Source organism: Ornithorhynchus anatinus, chromosome 11, assembly GCF_004115215.2.
Source record: "Ornithorhynchus anatinus isolate Pmale09 chromosome 11, mOrnAna1.pri.v4, whole genome shotgun sequence".
NCBI lineage: Eukaryota > Metazoa > Chordata > Mammalia > Monotremata > Ornithorhynchidae > Ornithorhynchus > Ornithorhynchus anatinus.
Window position 1 is genome coordinate 18,344,684 of NC_041738.1, and position 25,055 is coordinate 18,369,738.

The 25,055-nt window shown below is 44.9% G+C and overlaps 1 long non-coding RNA gene across 2 annotated transcripts in view; it reads right to left on the minus strand.

Annotated features, from left to right (window-relative positions):
- LOC114815187 overlaps positions 1 to 25,055 on the minus strand; it is a 152,894-nt gene that overhangs the window by 22,400 nt on the left and 105,439 nt on the right. The window contains exons 3-4 of one of the 2 annotated variants that reach the window (XR_003762964.2): positions 10,278 to 10,419; positions 6,247 to 9,719 (exon numbers count right to left, since the gene is read on the minus strand). This is a non-coding gene — a long non-coding RNA (uncharacterized LOC114815187). Of the gene's footprint in view, positions 1 to 6,246; positions 9,720 to 10,277; positions 10,420 to 25,055 lie in introns of those variants that run through there. The other variant, XR_005660562.1, reaches the window with a different exon arrangement.

Consider the following 25,055-nt stretch of genomic DNA (forward strand, 5'->3'; position numbering starts at 1 on the left):
CCATGCTGCTTCTCTAATCAATGCATAGGGTTAAGATTAAGGTGAGAATTAGGGTTACGATTATATTTAGGGTTGGGGTTAGTTTAAGATTATCATTAGAGTTAGGACTAGAGTTAGGTTTAGGGTTAGCAGTATCATAGGGTTCAGGATAGAGCTAGGGTTAGGATTAGGGTTTGGGTTTTAAGATAAGATTAGGTTAGGGGTTTGTGTTGGGTTTAGATTTAGGGATAGTGTTAGGACTAGTGTTAGGGCTAAACCTAGGGCTAGAGCTGGAGCTAGATTTAGGGTTTGGTTTAAAGTTAGGGCTAATATTAGGGTTAGGGTTGGAATTAGGATTAGAATTAGGGTGTTAGGATAGGGTTATGTTTGGGGTTCTTCATGTTATATTTACGAAAAGGGTTAGTATTAGGGCTAGGGAATGGCTAGGGTTAGGGTTAGGTTTAGAGTTAAGGTTAGGATTAGGGTTAGAGTTAGGGTTAAAATTGGGGATAGATAAAAGTTACTCTAGGTATAGGGTTAGGATCATTGTTAGTGCTAGGGGTTAGGTTTAGAGCTATGGCTAGAGTTAGGGTTGGAGCTAGGGTTAGGATTAATAATTGAGTTAGGGTTATTGTTAAGGCTGGGCTAGTCCTAGGGCTAGGGCTAGGGTTAGGGTTAGAGCTAGGGTTAGGTTAAGGCATAGAGTTAGGGATTGGACTAGGGCTAGGGTTAGGGTTAGGACTAGGATTAGGGTAAGGGTTATGGTTACTGATAGGGCTAGGGTTAGCTTTAAGGTTAGGGTTATGTTTAGGACTAGGAATAAGGCTAGGTTTAGATTTGGGGGTAAGGTTAGGGTTAGGGTAAGGGTTAGGTTTAGGGTTAGGGCTAGGTTTGGGTTTAGATTTCATGTTGGGTTTAGGGTTAGGTTAGAGGCAGATTTAAGGCTAGGCTTAATGATAGGGATAGGGGTAGGGATAGGATTATGCCAGAGCAAGGTTGGGTTTAGGGTTAGAATTACAGTTAGGGTTAGGACTAGGGCTCGGCCTATGCTTAAGGTTAGGGTTAGGGTAGGACTAGTAGGACTATTGTTAGTCCTAGGTCTAGGGTTGGTGTTATGCTTAAGATTAAATTTATGTTTGTGGTGTTGGTTAAAATTATTGTTGTGATTATGGTTAAAATAGGGTTAGGGGTAGGGGTAGATCTAGAGGCCTAGGCCAAGGGTTGGATTAGGTTTAGATTTGAGTTAGGTTTATTGTTAAGGTTAGGGCTGTGTATAGGTTTAGGGTTAAGGCTTGGATTAAGGATATATTTAGGGTTAGGGTTAGGGTTATGGTTTGTATTAGGTATTGGGATTGGGTTAGTTAGGGTTAGGACTAGGGCCAGATCTACTGCTGAAGTTAGTTCTAGGTTTAGTGTTAAGATTAAGTTAGGGGTAAGGCTAACCTAGTTAGGGTTATGAATAGGTATTGTTAGAGTTTGGGTTAGAGTTAGGGTTAGGGTTAGGGTTAGAGTTCATTCATTCATTCATTCAATTGTATTTACTGAGCAGAAACCAGATTGGAGGGGGTCGGGGAGAGAGTTGGAGTTGAGGAATTCAAGGCAACGAGTCTAGACGACTTGTTCTGAGTTTGAAAAGGAGGGATAGGAGGGAGATAGGATTATAACTGGAAGGGGAAGTGGGGTCGAGACCGGGATTTTTTTAGGATGGGGGAGACATGGGCATGTTTGAAGGCATAGGGGAAGAAGCCATTGGAGAGTGAGTGGTTAAAGATAGAAGTTAAGGAGGGGAGGAGGGAAGGGGTGATAGTTTTTATAAGGTGAGAGAGAATGGGGTCAGAAGCACAGGTGGACAGGGTGGCACTTGCGAGAAGGATGGAAATCTCCTCTGAGGATACTGCAGGGAAGGATGGGAAAGTAGGGGAAAGGGTTGGGAGCTGGGGGAATGGAGAAAGGGGAGGGGTGACTTTGGGAAGCTCAGACCTGATAATGTTATGGCACATCATAGGGCTAGGGTAGGAGTTAGGGCTAGGGTTACAGTAAGGCCTAGGGTTAGGGTTAGGATTAGGACTAAGAGCTAGGCCTAGGGTTAGGCTTAGAATTATAGTTAAGTATAGGGTTAAGTTTAGGATTTGGGATAAGATTAGGGTTAGAGCCAGGGTAAAGATTAGGAGTAGGGTTAGTCGTAGGGTTAAGGTTATGTTTAGTGCTAGGGCTAGATTTGAGGTTGGGGTTAGGGTTAGAGTTAGAATTAATATTTCTACTAGGATACATTTGGGGTTAAGGTCTGTATTAGTTGTAGGTTAGGGTTAGGTTTGGGTTATGGTTTAGTAGGATCAGGGTCAGGGTTAGGATTAAGATCAAGGTTAGGAGAGGGTTCTGGTTAGAATTAGGTCAAGGGTTAAGGTTAGGGTTACAATTAGGACTATGGTTAGGATGAGTCGCATTAGTGCTATGGTTAGGGGCAGGATTAGGGCTAGGCCTAGGCCTGGCATTAGGATTAGGGTTAGAGATGGGATTAATGTTAAGGTTAGGTTTAGGGTTAGAGGGATGTGTAAGGTTAAGGTTAAATTTAAAATTAAATTTAGAATTAGAGTTTGGGCTAGAGCTAGAGCTTGGATTATGGTTAGGGCTACATGATAGTGTTAGGGTTATGGCTAGGGCTAGGTCTTGGCCTAGGACTGGGGTTGGGATTCATGTTAGAGTTACAGTTAAGATTTAGTTTTAGGAGTAGAGATATGGCTGGGTAAGTGTTAGGGCAATTTGTTGGTCTGGGAGAGTTGCAAGGTAAATGAAATTCTCAAGGCTAGAAGGGCCTACTTACATATCCTCCCCGACTTGCTTCTGCATCCTGAGGGATTTAGGGCTAGTGATAGTATATCTTTGATTCTATTCATCTTGATGATATCTACCCCAGACTACCTGCTTTGTTCTGTTCTGTTTTGCTTTGTTGTCTGTCTCCCCGGTTTTGAATGAATGAATGAATGAATGAATGAATGAATGAATGAATGAATGATAGGGCTAGGACTAGGTCTAGTGTTAGGATTAGGGTTAGAGTTTGGGTTATTCATTCATTCATTTCATTTAATAGTATTTATTGAACACTTACTATGTGCAGAGCATTGTACTAAGCGTTTGGCATGTACAATTTGACAACAGATAGAGACAATCCCTGCCCAATAACGGGCTCACAGTCTAAAAGGGGGAGATGGACAGCAAAGCAAAACAGAACAAAACAAGACAACATCATCAAGATAAATAAAATAATGGAGATATACACCTCATTAACAAAATAAATAAGGTAATAAATAATATACACAAATAAGCACAGTGCTGAGGGGAGGGGAAGGGGGAAGAGCAGAGAGCGGGAGAGAGGGGGAAGGGTTAGAGTTTGGACTGGAACTCTGTAAGTGAAAAGGTTAGGGTTAGGGTTGGGTTTAGGGCTAGGACTGAGACAGGGGTTCAATTTTGTGCTAGTGTTGGTGTTCATCTTAGGCTCAGAGTTCGGGCCGAAGACTATGCTTAGGGTTAGAGTTAGAGCTAGAGTTAGAGTTAAAATAAAGGTTAGGATTAGAGTTAGGTCTAGGGTTAGGATAAGGGTTGGGATTAGGGTAAGGCCTAAGGCTAGGCCTAGGGATAGGGTAATGGTTAAGGTTAGAGTTAGGGTTAGGGTTAGGATTATGGTTAGGGTAGGGTTAGGGTGAGGGTGAGGTTAAGGTTAATGTTAGGACCTGATGCCAGTGCTAAGGCTAGAGTTAGAGCTAGGTTTAGTTTTAGTTTATGGTTTGGGTTAGGGCTAAAGCTAAGGTTAGGGTTAGCGTTAGAGATAGGGTTAATTTGGCAGTTAGGGTTAGGGCTAGGATTAGGATAAGGATTAGGACTAGGCCTCCTGTAAGGGTTCTTGTGAGAGTTAGGGTTAGCATTAAGGTTAGGGTTATGATTAGGGTTAATGTTAGGGCTAGGGTTAGGGTTAGGATAATGGTTTGTGTAAAGGTTAGGGTCAGGGTTTTGGTTAGAATTAGGGTTAGGATTAGGATAAGGGTTAGAGTTAGGTTAGTGTGAGAGTTTGGGTTAGGATAAGGGTTGGTGGAAAGGTTAAGTTTAGGGTTAGGGTTAGTTTTTGTGTTAGCGTTGGATTAGGATAAGGGTCAGTGTCTAGGAGAAAATTAGGGTTAGTTAGGTTTGGTTTAAGGCTATAGTTCAGATTAGGTTTCCAGTTGGGGTTGGGGTTAGGGTTAGAGTTAGGCTTATGGTTAGGGTGAGTGGTAGACTTAAAAAATAATGGTATTAAGTGCTTACTATGTGCAAAGCACTGTTCTAATCGCTGAGGAAGATACTAGGTGATCAGGCTGTCCCACCTGGGATTCACAGTTTTAATCCCCATTTTACAGATGAGAGAACTGAGGCCCAGGGAAGTTAAGTGACCTGCCCAAAGTCACACAGCTGACAAGTGGCTGAGCCGGGATTAGAACCCATGAGCTCTGACTCCCAAGCCGGTGCTCTTTCCACTAAGCCATGCTGCTTCAGGTAGGTCAGAGTTAGGATTAGTTTAACGCAAGGATTAGGATTAGGGTTAGAAAGAGAATTAAAGTTAGGTGGCATTAAAGGTAGGGTTAGCATTACATTTAAGATTGGATTAGGTATATTGTTAGAGTTAGGGCTAGCATTGGGTTAGGGTTAGGGTTTGGTTGAGGCTTAGTTTGGAGGTTACAGTTATGGTTAAGGTTAGGGTAAAGGTTAGGGTTAAAGCTTAGAATTGGGTTTAGTACTGTGGCTATGGCCAGAGTTACTGTTAACGTAAGTGTTAGGTTGATGGTAAGCTTTGGGATATGGTCAGTTTAAGGATAGGGTTATGATTAGGTTTAGGATTCAGGTTAGGGTTGGGGTTAGGATTAGGTTTAGGGCTTCATTTTAGATTAGGGTTAGGGCTATGGTCAGAGTTAGAGTTAGTGGCAGAATTAGAGTTAAATTTAGAGCTAGGCCTAGGGATAGGGTTAGGGTTAGGGTTATGGTTAAGGTTAAGATTAGGTTTAGGGCTAGACCTAGGAACAGAGATAGGGGGAGATTTAGAGTCAGGGTTAGGATCATGGAATGGCTAAGGCTAGGTCAGGTTCTGAGTTAGAGAAGCAGCCTAGCTCAGTGGAAAAAGCACGGGCTTGAGAGTCAGAGGTCATGGGTTCGAATCCTGGCTCTGCCATTTGGCAGCTGTGTGACTGTGGGCAAGTCACTTAACTTCTCTGTGCCTCAGTTACCTCATCTGTAAAAATGGGGATTAAGGTGGTGAGCCTCACGTGGGACAACCTGATTACCCTGTATCTACCCCAGCGCTTAGAACAGTGCTCTGCACATAGTAAGCGCTTAACAAATACCAACATTATTATTATTATTATTAGTCTTGGGGTCAAGGTTATGGCTAGGGCTGAGGCTAGGCCTTAGGGCTAGGGCTAGGGTTAGGATCAGTTTTAGGGTTGGATTTACCATTAGGACTAGCGTTGGGTTTTGCTTTAGAGTTACAGTTAGGGTTAGGTTTAGAGTTAGGGGTAGGGTTAATGATATGGCAACGGTTGGCCTTGGAGCATTATAGGGTGAACAAATTCTGGGGCTAGAAGACACTACCCACACAGGATCCCAAATTTACTTCTGCACCCAGGGGATAATTCAGGATAGGGTTTGTGCTAGGGTATGGGCTAGGGATAGACCTAGGGCTAAGGTTAAGGTTAGTGTTAGAGCTTGGATAAAGTTAGGGATAGGATTAGGGTTAGGGTTAGGTTAAGGTCAGAATTAGAGGTAGAGTCAGAATTAGGGTTATTGAATGGTTTAAAGGTATTCCTTGTGTTAGGGTTAAGGTTAGGGTGAGGGCTAGGCCTAGCTAGGGGTGGATTTGAGATAAGGTTAGGTTAAGGTTTGTGGTGGTGAGGTTTAGTGGTACGGTTCGGGTTAGCACTAGGACTAGGGTTAAGGTTGTAGAGTTATTCTTTAGGTTTAGGTTAGGGCTGTTGATAGGGTTAGATTTGGCATTCAGTTTAAGTTTAGGGTTAGGCTTAAGGTTATGTTAGTGGTAAGCTTAAGCCTAGGCCTAGGGCTAGGTTTAGGAAGAGGGTTAGGTTAGGCCTGGAATATGTTTAGGACCTATTTTTCAGCTAGGGCTAGGTTGTAGCCTGACCTGGGTAGTGATTCAGTATATGGCCGGGAAGAGGAGCACCAAATTCATATCAGATGGTTGTTTACACAATCACAATTTATTGTATCAACAAAATACAGAATAAACAAAACCCACAAGCTAGCATGCTAAGGCCCACCCTCCTTAAGCCCATGTCGGTCTGTGTACCAGTCCATCAGAGGGTACACAGACTGACAGGAACATGACAACCTCTCCCCGTGAGTGTAACCCCCACTCACACCTTCCACCTGGGAGTAAACAAGGGTGCCTGCCGATTGGTTGCCGTTCTCCAATCTCATTCCAGCACAGCCAGGTTGCAACAGGTGTTGGTTCTGAGGACCACCGCCCAAGGACCTTAGTGCATTATTCAAATGTGTGTGTTGGCAGGCTCACAGACAAGGGACGATAGATGTGTTATGGACAGACAAACCAGCGTTTCCTTGACTTTCATGTGCATCAAGCTTCTTCCTCATGTTTCCTGATTTGCCCTGAAATAATAGTTCAGCCAAAGTAGAGTCACATAGGTCTTGGGTGACATCCCTACCCTGTGGCCACACCAATTGTTCAGTCCAGGAAAGGGTGGTGGGCATGGATTTGGACCTGTTGCCGTTATTTGTGGGGCAGGTACAACTTGCAGTTTCCAGGTCCAGATCAGCAAAGCAATTAGCAACATAAGCATAAAAAGATGAAAAATGGATTGGGCCCACTTTGGTATGTCTGGGAGTCTCCCTGCATTTCTGGAGAGGAGTTTCCCACTCATTCCTCCTGGGTATGTTGGAGGGAAAGCCCTATCTGACTGATTTAATCAGTGTTTCGGGTCACAAAATCCAAATACATGGATTTGATCCATGTATATGCAACGTGATCCATTTAGGAGAATGTACACACTTCCCTAGCTGATGAAGAGTATGTCCAAAGCAAGCCTATTCTGGAGGACCATCTGTTCTGGTCCCTAAAGTTCTTCTTGGAGGGCAGTGATCACACATCCTCTGTCACATTTGCCATTTGCATCAAGGTGCCTATAAGGTTCCACAGGGCCAAGTCTAACTCACTCTGCCCAATGAATAGGGAGGAGATCCCCGAAAAGAGAACTCTCAGGACTCCAATCACTTTGGCTTTGGAAGGTGCCTTTGTGGAGCATTGGCTTCACTCCAGATTCTAGGGGAGTGGCTGATACAGAGTGAGATTGGTATAGGTGGAGGAAACCAGGTTGGCAAGGGTGAGTATGTCTGCTACATTGTTGGGGAGGAAGGAGTGTGCATGGGTTCCGCACACCAGAAACAGGCCAGGAGGTCGGTTCCACTCCTGATTTTCCTTCCACTCAGGAAAGGCAGATGTGAGGGTATCCTCAACCATGATGGTATTGAGGCTAATTTCCATTAACAACTGGCTGTTGGTTGAGAATCTCTAAGTCAGAACTGGTCACAACTGAAACCATCTCATCAATTTGCATACACACTGTGAGGTTGCCCTGGTCAATCTCAAAAGTATCTTGGGCTCTGACAGCCTCGTTGTCAGTGGTGTTGGGGGAGGTACTGAAACCGTTTAAGTGTATTCTGCCAGTCATACAGGGTGATGGTGAAGTGACACTCATCATACTGTCCCAGCAAAAGGTTACCTCTTCTGGTGTTACAACAGGAAACACCTAGAGGGGTTGTTACTGCCAAACCCACCAAGTATGCCCCTGTAAAGTCCAATGAGATACCATAACGTTGCTTCACCCTGTTGTCCACTCCTCCAACGTACAGGGAATGGCCAGAAACTGGGCACATTACCCATAGTGATGTGGAAGGTGCAGGCAGACTCAGCAGGCTGTGCCATTGTTGATGTTACTGGGGTAAACTTGCCACGTGTTTACCCTGTACATGGCCTCGATCATCTTCTCCCACAGGGAAGGTCAACTCTCGGCTCCCTTCCATCCTCCTGATCCAAACATGATTAGGATTTGGATCTGTAGGGGCTTCCCGAGCCATGTGCCTTACTGCCACCCAGTGGTTCCGACCTCCATATGTAAGACAAATAATATTTCCCTAATGACGAGTCAGAGGGCTCAGTATTGCTGCATGGCTTGGATGATTTCAGACAGGGCCTCCTCGTGCATCTCCATCCACTCTGACTGGGTACCTTTTTTGAGCAGGGAGAATGAGGGCTGGGCCCAAATTGCAAATCCCAGGTGAAGGCGTCTCCAAAATCCCAACATTCCCAGGACTGGCTGGAGGATGTCCTTAGAGGTGAAGCTTGGCACTGTTGCTAGGGTAGTCATATTGGTGTCTGGTCCTCTCGGGCCCCTTTCCCATGATATTCCCAGGAAGATGACATGTTGGGCCGGTATTCGGATCTTCTTGGGGGGTTATGTCCTGATCCTCCAAGTGTTTAATGATTACTTTCAGGGCTGTAGTCACTGGTTCCTCATCATGTCACCCGACCAGGATAGCATCTATGTTCTGGAGGATGGTAACTCCGGCTGGAAGGTTGATCCGGTCCATCTCTTGGGCCAGTGTGATGGTGATATGTGATGGTAGGGTTGTGCTTGAATCTCTGGGGCAAGGGCATAAACGTATATTGTTGCCCCTCCCAGGTAAAGGCAAACCTATCCTGGTCCTGACCTTGGATTGGGACCATGAAGAACATGTTTTTCACATCGAAGGCTGCCATTCATGTTGCGGACAGGACTTCCATCCAACTTAGAATATCTGCCGTGGAAGGGACAGCAGCACGCAACAGTCCGATCTTGGTGTTCAGGGGCTGAAAGACCACCATCAGCTGTCAGACCCCTATCTAGTTTCCATGCCAGCCACATCAGTGAATTGAATGGAGACTGTGTTGGCTGCAGTATTTCCCTGGCCAGCAAGTCCTTCAACAGTTCGGTCACAGCAGCGCAAGCCACTGGGGGGAATTCGGTCCTGGCAGATATTGGTTATGGTGGAGGATGGCAGCAATGGTGTTCTCTCCAGCAGTAATACCTTGCTCCCTCCAAATCTGTTCTGTCCGGCCTTCCCCGAGGTAGAAGGTCAGATGCCATTCTTCAGCAACGGGGCTCACTTGGATCTTGTCAAGGATGTCCATTCCAAACAAAGAAATCCACCTAAATGCTAGGATCCTTCAGACCTCTCCTCGCGGCAGTGTCAAGGATACTTGGACCAGGTCCCATTCTAGGACCTGTCCCAACACCTCAGATACTGAAGCCCCTTGTCATCACACTCGGATAGCACCAAAATTTGAGCCTCCATGTCCACGATGAAGAGAATCTTCCACTTCTCCTGTATTCTAATGATCACCTAGGTGCTGAGTGTGGGGATTGGTTGTCCTGAATCACTGGGGGAGGCTAGCACTTAGCACCAAAAGGGTGGTAGTCTTCTCCCCCTTCTCCAGTGGTCCCCCTCCAGTTTCCCCTCGGAACCTTTTGCCACAGCTGTTGAAGGACTGGTGTGGGAAATCCATCTAATTAATCCTGAGTAAATCCTGGCTCCAGAAGGCAGGTCCAGAGCTGGTACTAGAAGCTATTTCCAGGTAGGACTCCATTATGAGGGCCGAGTCCACTGTTGGGCCAATGGCAGTCCTTCCAGGAGACTTGTGTTTCACCCTGGTCAAATATTGCCAAATATACCAGAATGGTTCCCTCCCGTGGGAACAGGTTTTACTGTTCAGCCAAGGGTTAAGGCTAGGATTCATGTTAAGGTTATGATACAGGGTAATGGATCACACAATCCTTGGCAGCTCGTGATGTGACATCACCAAATGTGGAGGCCAACCCCAGTTGATCCCTTGTGGTCCCCAATGCCCCGCCCCTCTCCACCCCCAACCTCTGGAGTCACTTGCTGAGTGAGCTTATGCAAGGTCCCGTCCATTACTCTCTGAGTCACTGGACCTATCCCACCCAGGTAGTCGTTCAGAATACTCTCTTTTGTTGGCTTTCCTAATAGCCTCTCGAGATCCTCCAGTGTCCTCTCGGGGAATCCCCACACCAGAACCAGGGCTGCCTCCCACAGAAAGAATATGGGACTTATCCCTAATGGGGCTGCATTCTCCCTTCATAAGCCAATGGAGAGCTTCGGTTCCTTGGGCAGAAGCATTGTGGCCCCCTTTTAGCAAAAACCTACAGAGCCACTCTATACAATTCTTTAACAAGGATTTCTGATACCTCTCTTGTAGGTCAGTGAGCTTCCTTCTGGCAAAGTGCATAGCCCTCTGTTGAATTCCCTCTTGGTTGTTGTGTCTGACCACTCCCTTCTCAGGAGGAGGGGATGTTGTCAGCTCTTCCTTAATGACTGGGTACCTCCTTGCTAGGCGAGGAGAAGGAAAAATAGGATTAGATATAATTTCGTTTTGCATTAGGGCTAAGTTTAGATTGAGGGTAAGGGTTAAGATTAGGGTTAGGGATTGGAATAGTTTTAGGGTTAGAGCAAGTGTTAGGGCTAGGATTCATGTTTGGATTAGAGAAAGGTTAGGGTTAGTGTTGGGATTAGGGCTAACGCTAATCCTAGGGCTAGAATTAAGGTTAGGGTTAGTGTTGGGGGTAGGGACGTATAAAGGTTAGGGCTGAGTCTAGGGTGAACGTTAAGTTCGGTATAGGATTTTAGCTACAGCAAGGGTAAGGGTTAATGGTAAGGATGGGTGTAGCACTGGGGAAAAGGCTAGGGTTAGGGTTTTGGCTACAGACACATTAAGGATTAAGGTTGGGTTTAGAGTCAGGGTTGGATTTAGAGTAGGGGTTAGGGTATGGGATAGTTTTACTGTTCGGGCAAGGGTTAGGGCTAGGATTCATGTTAGGGTTAGAGTTAGGGTTAGGTTTACTGTTAGGATTAGGTCGAATGTTATTCCTAAAGGCTAGGATTAAGTTTAGGGTTAGTTTTGGAGGTATGGGTAATGAAATGGTTAGAGCTGAGGCTAGGGCTAAAGTTAGGGTTAGGTTTAACATTTTGGCTACAACAAAGGTTAGGGTTAGCATTAAGGATAGAGTTAAGTTTGGGGAAAGGGCTAAAGTTAGGTTTTAGACTATGTTCAGATACAGGATTAACATTGGGGTTAGAGTTAGGGTTAGATTTAGAGTAGGGGTTATGATTTGGGTTGGGGTGGGGTTAGGACTCTGTCTAGGACCAGGGCCAGGGTTTGTTAAGGGTGACGATTAGTACTAGGGTTAGGGTTACGTTTAAGGCTTCCGTAAGGGTGAGGTAAAAGGTAAGGGTTAGATTTATTGGTAGGTTTAGAGCCAGGACTGGTTAAGGTTAAGGTTAAAGTTAGGCTTAGAATTAGGGTTAGAATTATTTTTAAAGTTGGGATCGGGATAGGTTTAGGGTTAGGGTTAACATTGAAGTTAGGACTAGACTAAGGTTAGAGTTAAGTAAAGATTAAAGTTAGTTAATAATAATGTTGGTATTTGTTAAGCGCTTACTATGTGCCGAGCACTGTTCTAAGTGCTGGGGTAGACATAGGGGAATCAGGTTGTCCCACGTGGGGCTCACAGTCTTAATCCCCATTTTACATATGAGGGAACTGAGGCACAGAGAAGTTAAGTGACTTGCCCACAGTCACACAGCCAACAAGTGGCAGAGCTGGGATTCGAACTCATGAGCCCTGACTCCAAAGCCCATGCTCTTTCCACTGAGCCATGCTGCTTCTCTTCTCTAGTTTAGGGTTAGTGGTAGGCTTGAGGATATGCCTAGGGCTAGGGCTAGGGTTAAGGTTAGGGTTAGGCTTAGGGCTATGCCTAGGTCAAACATTAGGATTAGTATCAAGAGATAGGGTTAAGATTAGGGTTAAATTTAGTCCTAGTCTAATGTGAGGGTTAGGGTTATGGCTAGGATTAGGGTAAGGCATAGGGTAAGGGTTAGGACTAGCACTGGGGTTAAGGTTAGGGTTGGGGTTAAGGTTAAATCCCCGGATTAGGGTTAAATTTAGGGTTAGTGTTAGGGTTCGGGCCTAGGATTAGCATTAGTTTTGGGGTTGGGATTAGGATTAGGGGTAGGTATAAGGTTAGGGTTAGAGTTTATGTTAGAGCAAGGTCTATGGTTAGGGTTATGGTTAGTGCTACGTTTAGAACTAGGGTTATTTAGGATTATTAATAGGGTTAAGATTAGTTTTGGGGTTAACTTTAGTTTTAGGCTTAGGGTTATGATAAGATTTAGGTTTAGAGTTGTATTTAGTGTTAGGATGAGGGCTAGGGTTAGGGCTGTGTCAATGTTCTGTTTAGGGTTATGGCCGGGGTGAGGCCTAGGGCTAGGATAGGGTTAAGGTTTGTGTTAGAATTATTGTTAGGGTTAGGGTTAGGGCTTGAGTTAGGGCTAGGGTTAGGATTAGGGTTAGGGTTAGGGTTTAGGTTAGAGTTAAGGTTAGCTCTATGGTAGGGGTTAGGTTTAGGTATAGGGTCAAAGTTAGTATTATTATAATATATTAGCATTATAGTTAGAACTAGGGCTAGAGATAGGTTTAGGTTAACAATTAGGGTTAGGGTTAAGTTTACCACTAGTGGTACCACTAGTTTTAGAGTCAAATTTAGGTTAAGGGTTAGGGTTAGGATTAGAGTTAGAGTTAGAATTAGGGCTGGGACTAGGCCTAGGGCTAGTGTTACAATTGGGGTTATGGCTCTGCCCAGGGCTAAGGTGAATGTTAGGTTTAGGGTTAGGGACTAGGAGTAGGGTTATTTTTTAGGGTTTAGAGTTAGGGTTAGAGTTAGGGTTAGAGTTAGGGTTAGAGTTAGGGTTATGGTTGGTGCTGTGGGTAAGGTTAAGGTTAGTGGTAGACTTAGGGTTAGGGTACAGTTAAGGATTATGGTCAGTGCTAGAACTAGGGTTAAACTGTTCCAGGCTTAAAATTAGGGTTAGAGATAAGCATACCAGTAGGTTTAGGGTTAAGGTGAGGTTTAGGGCTAAATTTAGGGTTCAGGGTTAGCGTTAGGGTTTAGGTTAGGGCCTGGGCTAGATCCAGGGCGTGTTAGGGTTGGGCTTGCTATTAGTCCCAGGTTTATGGTGAATGTGAGACTTAGGGTTAGGGCTAGAGCTAGGCTTTGGGGCATGGTTAGTGTTAGGGTTTAGGGTTAGGGTATGGCTATGGTTCTGGACAGGTTAAGTCTAGAGCTAGGGTTAGGGTTAGAGTTAGGGTTAGGGTTAGAGTAATTATTAGGGTTAGGTTATGGCTATGGTTGAATTAGGTTTAGCGTTAGGGTAAGGGTCAGGGATAGGGTTAGGATTAGGTTTAGAGTTAAGGTATAGATTAAGGTTAGATTATGGTTAGGGTTAGCATTACTCTTAGGGCTAGGATTAGCATCAGGATTAGGATAGGGCTATGGAAAGGCTTAAATTGAGAGTTAGGTTTAAGGTTAGGATTAGGTTTGTAGTTAGGCTTGAGGTTAGTGACAGGGTTCCTGTAAGGGGTAAGGCTAGATTTAGAGTTAGGGTTATTTTTATGTTTAAGGGTAGGGCTAGGGTTATGGCTAGAATTAAGGATAGAGTTAGTGTTAAATTTAAGGTTAGGGCTAGGGTTTAGGGTTAGGGTTATGGATAGGGTTAGGGTTAGTGGGCAGGGATTGTCTCTATCTGTTGCCAAACTGTACATTCCAAGCACTTAGTACAGTGCTCTGCACATAGTAAGTGCTCAATAAATACTATTGAATGAATGAATGAATGAATGAATGAATGGTCTGGGTTAGGACTGTACTAGGGTTATCATTAGGAATAGGTTTAGAGAAGTCGTCTGAGAAGGCTAGAGTTACGATGTGGTTTAGGGTTAAGGTTAAGGTTAGGATTAGGGTTAAGTATGGGTTAGGGTTAAGGCTAGGGCTAAGGCTAGGGATGGGGTTAGGGTTAGCGTTATGCCTGGGGTTAGAGTTAAAATGAGATTGAGGGCTAAATCTAGCGTTAGAGTTAAGGGTTTGGGATAGTGTTAGTACTGGGGTTAAGTGTTAAGATTAGGGTTAGGGTAAAGTTTAAATTTTGGTTAGGATTGGGATTAGGTTTAGTGCTAGGGTTAGGGGTTGGATTAGGGTTAGGGCTACTGTTAGTGATAGGGCTTGGGTTATGTTCTTTCCATTGAGGTAACTGAAGTCCAGAGAGGTGAAGTGAGTTACCAAAAGTCATGGAGCAGACAAGTGGCCACCTTAGATTAGAACCTATGACCTGCTGACTCCCAAGCCCCTGTTCTTCCCTCTACACCTTGACTGTCTGTCTACATCCTTCTAGACAAACGTGAAAATGACTACACTATTTATAATTGAGAATTTAAAGAAAGTAAGTTTTCGGCCACCCCGTACCACTCCCTCTTCAATGGTGAGCTCTGTTATTTCCTAGCAGCAGATGTGGTCCTCGACTGTTGACAGGAGGCAGTATGGTCTTGCCTCTCCAACCTTTTCTTTCCAGTACTGGACCTCTAACCTTTTCCTTCTCGGCCTGCACCCCCTGCTTTCTCTTTCTAGTCCTGCTCCACCAGCCTTCTCCTTCCAGTGCTGCCCCACCAGCCTTCTCCTTCCAGTGCTGTCCCCCAGCCTTTTCTTTCAAGTCTTGTCCCCCAAACCTTCTCTTTCCAGTTTTACCCCCCACCCCCACCGGCCTTTTCTTTCCAGTCTTGTTCCCCCAGCTTTTTCTTTCAAGTCCTGTCCCCCAAACCTTCTCTTTCCAGTTTTTCCCCTAAGCGTTTTCCATCAAGTAGTGTCTGCCCACACCTTCTCATTCCAGTTTTGTCTGCACAGCCTATTTCTCAAGTCCTGTTGCCCAAACCTTCTCTTTCCAGTTTTGCCACCCCAGCCTTTTCCTTCCAGTCCTTTCACTTCAACCTTTTCTTTCAGGTCCTTACCCAAACCTTCTCTTTGCAGTTTTACTCCCCAAGCCTTTTCCTTCCAGACCTGTCACCCTGACTTTTCCTTCAAGCCCTGTCCCACCATCCGTTTCCTTCAAGTCTTGTCCCCCCAGCCTTTTCTTTCAAGTCTTGTCCCCCTACCTTTTCCTCCAAGTCCTGTCCCCCACACCCTCTCTTTCCAGTTTAGCTCCACAAGTCTTTTCCATCAAGTCCCGTCTTGCAAACCTTCTCATTCCAGTTTTGTCTGCCCAGGCTTTCTTTCAAGTCCTGACCCCAAAGCTACTCTTTCCAGTTTTGCCCCCCAAGCCTTTTCCATCAAGTCCTGTTCCCCAAAACTTCTCTTTCCAGTCCCCCCCGCAAGTGCTTCCCTTCCAGTTCTCTCTCCCCAGAATTTTTCTTGAAGTCCTGTCCCCCCAGCCTGTCCTTTCAAGTGCTATCCCTCAAACCTTCTATTTCCAGTTTTATCCCTTTCAAGCCTTTTCCTTCCAGGCCTGTTCCACCAGCCTTTTCCTTCTAGTCCTATCTCCCCACCCTTTTTTTTTAAGTCCTGTAACCAAAACCTTCTCTTTCCAGTCCTGTCCCCCCAGACTTTTCCTTCAAGTCCCATCCCCCAAACCGTATCTTTCCAATTTTGCCCACCTTGCCTTTTCTTTAAAGTCCTGTCCCCTAAACCTTCTCTTTCTGGTTTTGCCCTCCTTGTCTTTCCTTTCAAGTCCCATCCCCTAAACCTTCTCCTTCCAGTTTTGCCCCTCACCCCCACCCCAGTCACGTGCTTGAAGAAGCAGCGTGGCTCAGTGGAAAAAGCACGGGCTTGAAAGTCAAAGTTCATGGGTTTGAATCCTGGCTCTGCCACTTGCCAGCTGTGTGACTGTGAGCAAGTCACTTAACTTCTCTGGGCCTCAGTTACCTCATCTATAAAATGGGGATCAAGACTGTGAGCCTCATGTGGGACAACCTGATTACCCTGTATCTACCCCAGCGCTTAGAATAGTGCTCTGCACATAGTAAGTGCTTAACAAATACCAACATTATTATTATTATTATGTCCTTCCAGGCCTGTCTGCCCATTGTTTTCTTTCAAGTCCTGTCTGCCAAATCTTCTCTTTCCACTTCTGCCTCCCCCCACACCAAGCCTTTTACTTTCAAGCCTGTCACCAAACCTTCTCTTTCCAGTTTTGCTCCCCTTTCCTTTTCTTTCAAGTCCTGTCCCCCACACCTTCTCTTTACACTTTACATTTTACTCTAAGACAGAGTTCCTTATCTTCCCTCCAAAACCCTGTTCTCTCCCTGACTTCCCTGTCACTGTGGATGGCACTACTACCCTTCCCATCTCACAGACCCACAACTTTGGTGTCATCTTTGACTTTGCTCTCTCATTCACCCCACACATCCAATCTATCACCAACACCTGCCAGTTTCACCTTCACAATATCGCCAAGATCTGCCCTTTCCTCTCCATCCAAATGGTTACTGTGCTATTATAAGCTCTCATAATATCCCGCCTGGAGGTGTTAACCTCCTCTCTGATCTCCCTTCCTCCTGTCTCTCCCCACTCCAGTCTATTCTTCATTCCGCTGCCTGGATCATCTTCCTACTGAAACCCTCTGGGCATGTCACTCCCCTCCTCAAAAATCTCCAGTGGTCATCTATCAATCTTTACATGAAACAAAAACTCCTCACTCTTGGCTTCAAAGCTCTCCATCACCTTGCCCCTTCCTTCCTCACCTCCCTTCTTTCTTTCTACTGTCCACCCCATACATTCCGCTCCTCTGCCGCTCACCTCCTCACAGTTCCCTGTTGATGCCTGTCCATGTCCTACCACTGTCCTGGAATGCCCTTCCTCCTCACATCTGCCAAACTATCTTTCTTCCCCTCTTCAAAGCCTTACTGAGAGCTCACCTCCTCCAGGAGGCCTTCCCAGGCTGAGCCCCCCTTTCCCTCTGCTCCTCTTCCCCTCCCCATTCCCTCCTTCTCACCCTCTACTCTTCCCCTTTCCCCTCCCCTTAGTACTGCACATATTTGTACATTTTTTATTACCCTATTTATTTTTATAATAATGTGTATATCTCTATGATTCTATTTATCTTGATGATGTCTGCACTAGACTGCTTGTTTTGTTCTGTTGTCCTTTGCTATCTGTTCCCCCCTCATCACCTCCCCCCACCCCACCCTGTTTAGGTTGTGAGCCTGTGATTGGGCAGGGATTGTCTCTATTTGTTGCTGAATTGTACACTCCAAGCATCCAAGCACTTAGTACAGTGCTCTGCACATAGTAAGTGCATAATAAATGCTATTGAAAGAATGAATGATTACATTTATGGTTAGGTTTAAGGGTAGGATAATGTTTAAGATTAGGGTTAGGTTTAAGTTTATGATTAGGCTTAGGTTTAGGGGTGGCTTTTAGGGTTAAAGTTAGGACTTTAGTAGGGGTAAAGCATAGATTTAGGGTTAAGTTTACCTTTAGGGCTAGCAGTAGGATGAGGTTTGGGGATCGGGTTTGCATTAAGTAAGCATCAGGGTTAGGCCTTCGCTTAGATATAGGGTTAGAGTTAGGGTTAGAGTTTGAGTCAGCTCCCCCTACCTTCCATGTCACTTAGACCTACTCTCTTTGCTGTCCCCCAACCCCATAGCACTTATGTATGTATGTATATATCTATAATTCTATTTATTTATATTGATGCCTGTTTACTTGTTTTGATGTCTGTCTACCCCCTTCTAGACTATAACCCCTTTGTGGCCAGGGATTGTCTCTCTTTATTGCTGAATTGTACTTTCCAAGCACTTAGTACAGTGCTTTGCACATAGTTAAGTGCTCCATAAATAATATTGAATGAATTAATGAATGAGATGGAGCTAGAGATGTGGAAGGTGAAAGAAAATTCACTGCAGGAGCGAGACACAAGATAGGAGAGATCAGAAAGATCCTTAATTTGACAGCTAGTTTTCAAGGTTTTATCAAGTTATCAAGATCAAGAAACTATTTGTTCATTTATTTCTTTATTTCTTAATCTATTTCTCTATATGAATGTCTATCTCTCCCTTTAGGCTGTATGCTGGTTAAGGGCAGGGAATGTGTCCGTTCATTGTTATACTGTACTCCCCCAAGGTCTTAGTATGGTGCTCTGCACATGGTAACCTCTCATTTAAGATGACTGAATGAAGGATTGCACAATTGAATGAATGAATGATTTCTCTGGGCTTCGGTTACCTCATCTGAAAAAGGGAGGGTTAAGACCGTGAGTCCACTGTTGGACAAGATTGTGTTCAATCAAATTAGCTTTAATCTACCCCAGCGTTTAGTTCAGTGCCTGACACATAATAAGTGCTTAGGAACAAATAACAGTAGAAGAAAAAACAACAAATGAATAAACCAAAAAAAAAATATGTGCCGCAACGGTCTGAGTGGGAAGAGAAGGAGATCTGTTTTAGACATGTTGAGTTGCAAGTGACGACATGTCTAGTTGGAGGTGTCATTGAGAAGTAGTACACATGGTCTCGGCTCCATAGAACTGGACACTGAAGCTGGGAGGGTGGGACAAAAAAATATTTTCCCGATAGGAGTACACAGTTGAGGTTGATGAAATACAAAAGTATTGAAGCTTCCGTTGAGCGCTGATGTAATTCTCCAGAGTTGCCACAAGAGGGCTCCTGTGCTGATTACAATGGCCACGGCTGACCTCTGGATTCCCACAGCAACACAGCCTTCCAAACAACCCCACACAACACCTGGAAAAGCAGCGAGGCGAGTGGTAAAGGCGTAGGGTTAAGAGGTTGGACACCTAGGTCCTTGTCCTGGCTCTTCCACTTTTCTGCTGTGTGTCCTTGTGCAAAGCTCTTTGGCATCTGTGTGCCTCAGCTGCCATACCTGTAAAACTGGGGATGAACTATCTCTTCCCCCTCTTTCATAGTCTGCGAGCCCCAATGTGGGATGTAGTCTGCCTCTGTTTAATTGTACAGTCCTCACACCAGAGATTAGCTAAGAGTATTCGCTGAACCATCATCTAATGGCGTTAGCAAAGGATAATCACTGAACTAACCCCATCGTTATAATGCAGGTGTGACATAGTCCAACCTAGCCACCGACTCAGTCAATCGGGCTCTGTCATGAGGGAAGAGAAGGTGGTCTGGCAGTTCGGGACACAAAAACATCTGGGAGTCATAGTCTAATGCTCACCTTTGATGGCATTAGCCTCTTTCTAGTGATCTACCCTTCCCATCGTGCCCTGATGTGGAGCATGTGGCAGGCGGTTGTTCAGGCTCTTTCCCCATTTATAATGATAGAATTTGTTAAGTACCTGCTATCACTCACCGTGAGGCCCATTTTGATGATACTGATGCCCTGATTAGACTGTGAGCCTGTCATTGAGCAGGGATTGTCTCTATATGTGGCCTAATTGTACATTCCAAGCACTTAGTACAGTGCTCTGCACATAGTAAGCGCTCAATAAATACTATTGAATGAATAAATGCCTAACTATTGGTTTTGTTTTGTTTTATTTTGCAGTCCGTCTTTCCCTTTTAGACTGTGAGCCCATTGTTGGGCAGGGATTGCCAAATTATACATTCCAAGTGCTTAGTACAGTGCTCGGCACATAGTAAGCACTTAATAAACACAATTGAATGAATGAGTGTCATGTAGAGAACACAGAGACCCCAAACATGCTCAACATCAGGCACCTTGAATCTCATTCCCTCCCAGGATAGTTTATGATACAGTGCTCAAGGCACTGAGCGGCTCCACGTACTTAGTTTGAGCTGCATGCTAGAGAAGTTATAATGCATCCTTTCATTTGCATGGGCCCATTTGTAGCTGACTCTTGCAGGTTCCATAGGCTCTCCTGAAGATGCTCCCACAGGAGCGAACCCTCATTAGTCTCCCCGCTTTCTGTAGAGTTCCCAAATAGCCCAGCCCAAGCATCAACCAAGCAAATCAGACTGTGTTGTGAGAGGAGGGTTCCCAAACAGCCCAGCCCAAGCATCAAACAAGCCAATCAGACCTTGTTGTGAGAGGAGGGAGGGTGGAGTGGCAGCATGGGACAGAGAGACTTTTGGGATTTGCAGTCTGATTCTAGCTCTTGACGGTGTTCACTTCCACCATCTGAACTACCAGTTCCGTCATGCCACTCACTGTGGTTCCTGGCCACTGAAGGGTGTGTAGAAATCAGGGGAGGTGGATATTCAGCCTGGCAAAGAATGGTGATGCGGCGGTGCTGAGGTGCACTGAGCCCCTCTCCACAACCCCATTCCCTTCAAACTTCCATCTCCCAGCCCCCTCTAACTTCTATCCTCCAGCCCCCTCAAATTTCCATCTATAGCCTTAATTAATTTATTTCAATAGGTATCTGTCTCATCAAGATAGAAAACTTGCTCTGAGCAGGGAATGTGTCTGCTATTTTGTTGTGTAGTCCTCCCCTAAGTCCTTAGTACAGTGCTCTGCACACAGGATGCATTCAATAAACATGAGTGATTGATCTATTGAATGATTAAATCAAGCTCAACACCAAGGATTCAGGCTTTTGAGACAGGAAGAAAAGTGGTATTGTCTAGGGTGTTGGGAAAGAGAAGCAGCATGGTTTAGTGGATATCACATGAGCCTGAGATTCAGGAGGACCTGAGTTCTAATACTGACTCTTCCACTTCTCGACTGTGAGCCTGTGGGTGAGTCATGTCCCTGAGATTTAGCTATTTATTCATTTCTTCCTTTATTTCTAGTTATCTGTGTTAATGTCTATCTCCCCCTCTAGAATGTAAGCTCGTTGAGGGCAGGGAATGTGTCTGTTTATTGTTATACTGTACTCTCCCAAGTGCTTAGTACAGTGTTTTCATATGGTAAGCTCTCAATTAAGATGACTGAATGAAGGAATGAACGATTGAATGAATGAATTCTCTGGGCCTCAGTTACCTCATCTGTCAAAGGGGGGGTTAAGACTCTGAGACCCATTTAGGACAGGTTGGTGTTCAATCAAATTAGCTTGAAACTACCCCATCGCTTAGTACAGTCTCTGGTATACAGCAAGCACTATGGAACAAATGACAGTAGAAAACAAATAAACATACAAACGAATAAACAAACAAACAAACAAACAAAAAAGCAGGTCCCTGCCCCAAGGAACTGGACAAGGTAGTTGTGAGGAAGGGACAAAATTTATATTCCCGATAGGTGAACGTCTTAGACGATGACGAGATACAAAAACACTGAAGCCCTATTTGAGCACTGATGTAATTCTCCAGAGTTGCCACACGAGGGCACCTGCCCTGATTATATTGACCACGGCTCGTTCCTCCGGATTCCCACAACACTGCCACCTTCCAAACAATCCTGCACAACACTCGAGAGTCAGCAAAGGTTAGGGTTAGGGCAGGATTAAGGTTAGGGTTAGGTTTTGGTTTAGGGCTAGGCCTAGAGCTAGTGTTAGAGGAAGGGTTAGGGCTAAGCCTAGGGCTAAAGTTAAGGTTGGGGTTACAGTTAGGGTTAAGACTAAGACCAGGCCAAGGTTAGGGTTAAGGCTAGTAGTATGGTTACGGTTAGGGTTAGGGTTAGTGTTAGGTACAAGGGTTAGGGTTAGAGTTAGGTTTAATGTTAGAGTTAGGGTTAGGGTTAGCAATAGGGTTAGGCATAGGTTAGGGTCAGGGTTAGTGGTAGGTTTAAGGATAGGCCTAGGGCTATAATTAGGGGGTTGGGTTAGGGGTAAGCCCAGCACTACTATTTAAGGGATGTTTAGAGATAGGGTTATGGTTAGAATTAGGATTATGGTTAGGGTTGAAGATAAGGTTAGGGTTAGGGTTTGAATTAGTGGTAGGTGTAGGACTAGGCCTAGGGGTAGGGCTACTGTTAGGGTTGGAGCTAGGAATAGGACTAGTTTGGATTAGGCTTAGATAGAGGGTTAGGGTTAGGATTAGGTCTTGGGTGAGGTTTAGGGTTAGGGTTAGGATTAGTGTTAAGGTTAGTGTTTGGATTAGGGTTAGGATTTGAGTTAGGGTTAGGTTTAGGGTTAAGTTTAGGGATCAGCCAAGGCTAGGGTTTGTGCTAAGGATAAGGATAGGGTTAGGGGTATGGGTGGGATTTTGGGTAGGGTTAGGGTATGTGCCAGGGCTAAATTTAGGGTTGTAGTTAGGTATAGGGCTTGGTTTAGGACCAGGACTAGGTTTGGAGTTAAGTTAGGATTAAGGTTGGGATAATGTTGGCTTAAGGCAAGGGCTAGGGCTAGGGTTAGTGCTAGGGTTAGGTTAAGGCATAGAGTTAAGAATTGGACTAGGGCTAGGGTTAAGGTTACTATTAGGACTAAGATTAGGGTAAGGGTTATGGTTACTGATAGGTCTAGGTCTAGGGCTAGTGCTAAGGCTAGGGTTAAGTTTAGGTTAGGGTTAGGTTTAGAGCTAGGAATAGGGCCAAGTTAGAGTTTAGGTTAGGTTTAGCAATAGGGTTAGGGCTAGGGTTAGAGTAAGGGTTAGGTTTAGGGTTAGGGCTAGGTTTGTGTTTAGATTTCCTGTTAGGCTTAGGGTTAAAATTAGAGTTAGGCTTAAGGCTATGCTTAATGACAGGTTTATGTATTGGGATAGGACTATGCCAGAGCAAGGGTTGGGTTAGTGTTAGGGTTAGGGTTAGGACTAGGGCTAGGCTTATGCTTAGAGTTAGGGTTAGAGGTAGGACTATGGTTAGTCCTAGGGCTAGGATTAGTGTTATGCTTATGGTTACATTTGTGGTTATGTTTTTGGTTATGGTTATGGTTGTAGCTAGGGTTAGGGTAAGGTTAGGGAGAGGGTTGTGGTAGGGCTCCCATAGGGTTATTGATAGCCTTCGGGTTAGATCTAGAGGGCTAGGCCAAGGGCTAGGGTTAGGGTGTACATTCAAGTTAGGTTTATTGTTAAAGTTAGGGCTATGTGTAGGGTTAAGGTTAGGGCTAGGATTAGGGATACATTTAGGGTTAAGGTTTGTATTAGGTACAGGGTTTCAGTTAGGTTTAGGCTTAGGACTAGAGCCAGGGCTACTGCTGGAGTTAGTTCTAGATTTAGTATTAAGACGAGAAGCTGCGTGGCTCAGTGGAAAGAGCACGGGCTTGGGGGTCAGAGGTCGTGGATTCTAATCCTGGCTCCGCCACTTCTGAGCTGTGTGATTTTGGACGAGTCACTTAACTTCTCTGTGCCTCAGTTACCTTATCTGGAAAATGGGGATTAAGACTGTGAGCCCCATGTGGGACAACCTGATTCCCCTGTGTCTACCCCAGCGCTTAGAACAGTGCTCTGCACATAGTAAGCACTTAACAAATACCAACATTATTATCATTATTAAGGTTAGGGTTAGGGGTAAGGCTAGAGTTAGGGCTTTGAATAGTATTATGTTTAGTGTTTGGGTTAGAGTTAGGGTTAGAGTTAACTGCTAGTCATAGCATGTAGGAGTTAGGGCTAAATTTAGGGTAAGGACTAAGGTTAGGATTAGGACTAAGAGCTAGGCCTAGGGCTAAGGTTAGAGTTATAGTTAGGTATGCGTTAAGGTTAGGGTTTCGTTTAGGATTAGAGTTAAAGCTAGGGTTAAGTTTAGTGGTAGAGTTAGTCTTAGGGTTATGGTTAGGTTTAGCATTAACCTAGAGAAGCAGCATGACTCAGTGGAAAGAGCCCAGGTTTGGGAATAAGAGGTCGCAGGTTCTAATCCCCGCTCTGCCACATTTCAGCTGTGTGACCTTGGGCAAGTCCCCTCTCTTCTCTGTGCCTCAGTTACCTCATCTGGAATATGGGGATGAAGACTGTGAGCCCCACGTGGGGACAACTTAATGACCTTGGAAAAAATTTTAGGGAAGCGATGTGGCTCAGTGCAAAGAGCACAGGCTTGGAAGTCCCGAGCACAGGCTTGGAAGTCAGAGGTCATGGGTTCGAATCTCGGCTCTGCCACTTGTCAGCTGTGTGACTGTGAGCAATTCACCAAACTTCTCTGTGCTTCAGTTACCTCATCTGTAAAATGGGGATTAATACTGTGAGCCTCGTGTGGGACAATCTTATTACCCTGTATCTACCACAGCACTTAGAACAGTGCTCTGCATATAGTAAGCGCTTAACAATTACCAACATTATTATTTTTATTAGGGCTAGGTTAAGGTTGGGGTTAGGTGTAGAGTTAGGATTAGGATTAGGGTTACATTTGGAGTTAGGGTTTGTATTAGGAACAGGGTTAGGGTTAGGGTTCAGGTTAAGATTGGGGTTCAGGTAAGGGTTGGGGTTAGGATCTAGGTCAGGGTTACGGTGATGGTTATGGCTAGGGTTAGGGTTATAGTTAGGACTATGATTAGGATGATTCGCACTAGGGCTATGGTTAGGGGTAAGAATAGGACTAAGCCTAGGCCTGGAGTTAGGATTAAGGTTAATGTTAGGATGAGGTTAATGTTAAGGTTAGGTTTAAAGTTAGAGTGATGTGTAGGGTTAAGGTTAAGGTTAAATTTAGGGTTGGGTATGAGCTAGGACTTGGATTAAGGTTAGAGTTAGTGATAGTGTTAGGGTTAGGGTTATGGTTAGGGCTAGATCTAGGTCTAGGTCTAGGTCTAGGGTTAGGATTCATTTTAGAGTTACGGTTAAGTTTTAGGGTTAGAATGATCCTTAAGGTTAGAGTTAGGGAAATTTGTTGGTCTAAGAGAGTTGCAGGGTGAATGAAATTTTCAGGGCTAGAAGGTCTACCCACTTATCCTCACAGATATGCTTCCACAGACTGGGTGATTTAGGGGTAGTGATAAGGCTAGGACTAGGTGTGGTGTTAGGGTTAGGGTTAAGGTTTAGGTTAAAATGAAGTTTAGAGTTTGGGTTGGAACTCTGGTAAGGGTATAGTGTTGGGGTTGAGGTTAGGGCTGGGATTAGGGTTCAGTTTAGTGTTAGTGTTGGTGTTAGTGTTTCATTCAATAGTATTTATTGAGCGCTTACTATGTGCAGAGCACTGTACTAAGCGCTTGGGATGAACAAGTCGGCAACAGATAGAGACAGTCCCTGCCGTTTGACGGGTTTACAGTCTAATCGGGGGAGACGGACAGACAAGAACAATGGCACTATGTGAGCCCACAATAAGCTGCCTTATTGATGACTGCTTGTGATCCCGTAAACAACAATAAGGATGAGACTTGTGAAGGCACCAATATGCTCTACTTGAGATAGG